This window comes from Bacillus rossius, chromosome 17, assembly GCF_032445375.1.
Source record: "Bacillus rossius redtenbacheri isolate Brsri chromosome 17, Brsri_v3, whole genome shotgun sequence".
NCBI lineage: Eukaryota > Metazoa > Arthropoda > Insecta > Phasmatodea > Bacillidae > Bacillus > Bacillus rossius.
The window spans coordinates 35560438-35566345 of NC_086344.1; positions in this window are offsets into that span (position 1 = coordinate 35560438).

Genomic DNA, 5908 nt, shown 5'->3' on the forward strand with positions numbered 1-5908 from the left:
GAGGCAATCCTCATCCTTAAACTGCAGTGTGCACGATTGAAAACCTATCATCTTTGAAAGATTTGTGCAATGGGAGTGCATGACTTGATGTAAGCTTTTGGACATACGCCATTGCTAAGCATTATCTTTTTACTTCTCTTTGCACTGTAGAGACTTCTTTTGGACAATATTCGTGATGGACTGATAAATGCAATTGAAATCTTTAGTATTAAGTATGGACTGAATTTCAAGCTGTAGTGCCGAAATTTCATTGTTCAAATGTGATTTTTGACAGTGATGTGCAGCAATTCTTTCACTCAGTAGCTTTTGGCTGGCTTTCCGGGTTATTTGTTGAGCATGTTCCAATAACTTGACTTTTCTCTGTAAATGTCGCAGTAAAGGAGTCATTCCTATGGCACTCACAGTCAAATACCCGGTCAACAGCAAACAGGCTCAACAAATAACCCCGGTAAAGCCAGCCAAAAGCTACTGAGTGAAAGAATTGCCGCATATCACTGTCAAAAATCACATTTGAACAATGAAATTTCGGCACTACAGCTTGAAATTCAGTCCATACTTATTACTAAAGATTTCAATTGCATTTATCAGTCCATCACGAATCTTGTCCAAAAGAAGTCTCTACAGTGCAAAGAGAAGCAAAAAGATAATGCTTAGCAATGGCGTATAAACCTTACCTGCACGCTGACGAGCACGTGGTTAAGTAACATCCAGTTTATGATCGAATCAGTGGTCTTTCATCCCAGCCAATAAAAAAACGGGAGTGAAAGCAGCCATATTTATTTTTGAAGTGAAAACTTCTATAGGAAGGGTTTGGACAGGGAGTAAATTCATTTAAGTCGTCATCGACATGGTCACGTAACGTGTTAATTTTTTTATATATTTCAAGGATAAAACTTGATTTCCTCTATATTTTTTTAAAGTTACATGTTTTTAATTTCATTTTTATTTTCCAAGGAAATTTTAACGTTATTGTGTGGTACATATTGCGAGTATTGAATATTTTTAAAGTAGGTAGTTAAGTTGATGTTATGCTTTTTCTTTTGTTTATTTATTTACGATGTGAATTTCTTCAAGGTTATTGATTTATTAGAGATAATGTTGATTATTTGTAGATTTAAGTTAATAATTATTTATTCTTACAATGAAAATACTTCATTTCTTCTAGTTTTAAAATTATTGTTGGTAGGGGCAAAACATATGGGTTCGCGTCACTGACATACTAGTGATGTAATACCAAAATCATTTTCTTGCGTACATTTGACATATAAATGATTTCATATTACACATTTAAAAACAAAATTTTAAGTTTTCACTTCTGTCGACAATCCCCATGACTGACTTCTTTTTTTAAAAATTTTTAATTCTTTTCTTTCGCGAGTATCGTCTGCATTTTGAAATGGATTTTTGTGTTCGTAATATTTGTCAATTCATAATTTGTTTAATGTAACATTTTTTATCCGTGGTGAATTTGTTATGTACCTACTTGAAAAACCAGACAAAATGCTGCGATTAAATCTAAAAAAAAAAAAAAAATCGCAACAAATCAGCTCGTAACCTAGAATCCATACAATTCAGAATCGAGGTTTAATATATAAGTACTAGTTCGTGTAATGCTTATATTATCCATTCCAAACCACCATAAAATGGCTTTACAGTAAGAATATATATTCATAATAATTATGTAAATACCTATTAATATACTCGTACAATAGCAAAAATTAACCAGAAACACATCCTAATAATCAATTTCCAAAATCTTAAATTATATTTTCCAAATACATTTTTTTTTTAATTTTTGTGCAATTTTTTTCTAAGTTTCTTTTTTACTTCATCGTAACCTGCTTTCCCAACGAAACATTATTTCGCTCCAACAGCACATTCTACTGTGATCTGATTGGTATTCCCTTATTTCTCAAGGAAAAAGATAAATTATAACCATCTCTTATTAGACTTAATTCATCATTTGGTTCGCATGACCCGACAATATTCCTACACGAAAATAATAAACCATTTCACTAGTATACATAGAGTCATATATTAAGACGACTGTTTCTTAGTTCATAATTATCAATTTTCAATCGTTATTTCGGGATGCTCTGTTGCCAAATACTCCATAGAGCAATAAATGTTTCAGACAGATTTTTTTAGTGTAATGAATATTTTAAAATATATATCTGAAAAAATTGTATTTTGTAGAGTAAAATTCGGAATGATAACTGTGTGAACACATTTTCCTGTGGCATTTCATCACGAGCATCATCTTATGATATTAATTTTTAATTTCTAAGGTGACGTAATTGAATGGAACCATCTTGGTTTCAACTATTTTTGTTAATGCTTGAAAACATATATATTTTGTTTTATATCTGATGAACCTTCAGTGCTTCTTCGAAACCTGAAATACTTAGATAAAAATTTTCCACTTACGAAAGGTAGATCTGTGTGCCACTGCTTACGGTCTTTAAGTCATAATGCGTGTTTAATCACACGCGCAAATTTATAATTTATAATTCAATTACCAAAAACTGTGCCATACTTGACTCAATGAGTTGCGTTATTATTGAGAAACATCGTGGTTCTAGAGAAGGATGGGGGAAACATGGTACCACCCTGCCCCCCACTTTCGACTACTTACATTAAAAATTATGGAGGGGGAGGCCCCCCCCCCCCCCCCCCCCCCTTGGTTTCTCTCGGCGACCCCGTCCACACACGTGGATGTCAAGAGCAGAGGCACCACTCGGTGTGCGCCGTCGACATTTGTGGTACGCAACCCGCGCAGCAGAGGCGCCTCGCTGGCCTACATAACCCACAGGCGCTGGTCGTACTTGCTTTGTCGCAGGGATGTGTTTTTTTTACCACGTTTTTTTATTAACTCGCTTTCTTGTCGGCCTGTTTGTTTTGTCTATTCGGGGAAAAAAAAATTCGGAATTTATTTTAACCTAACTTCCCGATGAGCCTGTGAACATAGCTCAGAACTTGATGACAGAAAATAATATTATAATAATATTATTATCCCTTCTAAAATTATAAATGCGAAAGTGTGTTTGTCTTTTTTTTTTTCACGCAACAACGGAGCAACGGATCGACATGATTTTGTTTTGCATAAAAATAGTTTATGGACCGGTGAGTGACGTAATACTACATATAATAATTATGTAATCCCATTTTATATTATAAAATCATAGAAGGTATGTAATAGACACACAAACAGGGTGTTTTTGTAATTTCTCTATGCCCACCACACGGTCATATAGTAAGGTCTGGCAACTTCCTTTCTTTTACCTTGACGAAACCCATCCGCTTGGTGAAGCTCGCGGCTGCTAGCGAACTAGCGGCGCTAATAACCGTTTAGTTTAGAACTTTATCAATAGATGGCGTTGCCTTGAATTTGTAACGTGCTATCGTTTGGTGCGTCCGTCACGTCTTGCCTAGGGGTTACCTGCCTTCCCAAAAAAAAAAATGAAGTTGAAGATTGACGGTTTTCCTGATGCGTATGTAGCATCGAGATTGTGCAATTAATGGGACTTTAAAATCAAAATTCCCCATTTTTCAAGGGTATGCCCTACAGACTTGAAACTCTGTAGTGATGTTCCATATATTGTGAATTTTTTAGCCATCAAGGCTCCTTGCCAAGTCTAAGACCCCCACTGAATACATGCAGCAGTCTTAGGGTGCGTGAACAAGGTTTAAGTAAACATGTTTACAAAGGCGAAAGTGTAAGTACGGTCACACGGCGGTTGGTATAAAGTGTGTTCAACTCCAAAACCGATTATCTACTGTCATCAAATAAAAGTGGTGTGGATTCTATTTTTTTTTTTTTTTTAGCAAGTGTACCTCATCAGCATTAATTCTGAAACGATAAAATATTTACTCTTTTTTTTCTCCAGTCGGTAAAATATTACATGAACTTGTGCCAGGAGCATTCCCCCATCTTGCAGTTTTTCTCAAAGGACTTTACAACACTCAACAGCCAATCAGTGTATTGCATAGAAGAGATGTCCGTTCTGAACTATTTTGTTGCAAACCTGTTTAGGTTGAATGAGAATTGGCCTCGAACGAAACGTGTTCAGACTGTGTGTGTTAACCACATAGGTGTGGATTTTGAGAGGGCGAGGGGATATGAGGGCATACGCCCCTCCCCCCCCCCCACCAAGAAGGATACAATATACACTGGATAATATGACTTGTGAAGTAATAAACAGGTAATAAAGTAGGTCCAAACTACCGATGTCCCCGTACCCTCCCCCCCCCCCCCCCCGGGCAGAAGTAAATCCTGGATCTACCCTTAATTAACTACATGCAAAAATTGAACTTGTTTACCTGAAGTAGTTCGAGAGACCAGTACCCTTACCCTCACTCGAGGAACAGTAACGGTTCATTGGCTACCGCTTGTGTTAAGAGGCCGCCTTCTGTCTTTCGCTGAGCAGTGAGGGGGATTCGCAAGACTGGCACAGCACAGCTGAGTGATTATCGGTGGCCCGAGGTCCCCTGCCCTGCGTCACTTATTGTCCAGTGCTCCAGTCACACGAGACAAAGGAAAGCAGAGACGTTTGCAAGGAAGCAGCGGCAGACACAAGGGGAGAATAGGAAGAGATGTGATTCACCCCCCTTTCACCAAGCTATGAAAAAAAAATTGTCTGTAAAGTCGGTTTACGGAGGATAGTTTAACGTGGCGTCACAACAAAACATTCTTGAATTTATTGCATACTTTTATGAATAAAATTGAATCATTTTTATTGAATTATCACTATTTTGAATGGTTACAAAGAAGGAGTGAAATGAAATCTACAATTTAATTGATAAATTTACTTTTATTTGCACTCATTAATTCAAATATGTTTATTACTTTAACAAAAGAGATTATTTTAACTATAACTTTTATACATGTTAGCTATTTAACTTCTTCCAATCTGAGTTATTCTGTTAAGGATAGGACGATGATAGGAAAAGTAGGAAACGAATGGGAGTGTTTCAAGTTTAATGTGCGTCGAAAAAGTAAAATCGATGGTTGTTCCAATCGAGTGGAAGAGATAGATGCGGCGCAAGCGTACAATGAGCGTAACGGGACAATGTGCGTAACGGGACACTATTTCGTGCGTGCAGCCGGCGTTCATCGATTTATTAGATGTTGTCACGTCAAAATTTTTTGTCAACTATCAGTGAAGACAGTATGTTACTGTGTGAGAAGCCATGTTACGTACAGCGACTACCGTAGGCCCATATGTCAGTGATTTGGTGTCAATAGTAATGTTAGTTTTTTTTTTAATGTGTGTTCAGAATTAATTTTTTTTTTTAATTTGTGTATTCACCACTGCAAGGCAGCCTTGTGATAAAACATACAGTGAAGTGGTTCAGTTTTCCATTTACAACACAAAAAAAAATGTAAAAAAATTATAATGAGATGTTTTAATTTTATAACATACCTACTCATTTGAGAAAGTTCTTCGACTGATACTTTTAGTTAAAAAGTATATGAGACTCGCAAATGTCTTGTTACTCTACGCTGCCAAGTTATGCTCAACAGACTCGTGAATAATAAAAGTCTTATGTCAGTTGTTCATTGACTACTGCCACATTATATTTTCCATCTGGGTTGGACATGATTTCAGTCATTACATTTCTTGTAAGTTTGCAGTCGGCTTATGGTTTTTCCAAATACCTATTGGTCCAATGGTAAATGTTAATTAAATTTACAGACACTTTCATGCCAGCCTGTTCCATAGTGTACATTTCTGGAATGGGGCTAATTTCAAACAATATAATTTCAACGTTTAATTTCCTGCGCTCATTAAGAACTGTATGCATTATTTTTAACTCCTTAAAATGTATCCTATTGCAAAATTGTAGTACACATTATAACAAGGTAATATATGTTACTATAAATAAAATTTTACCAACACTAGGGAAG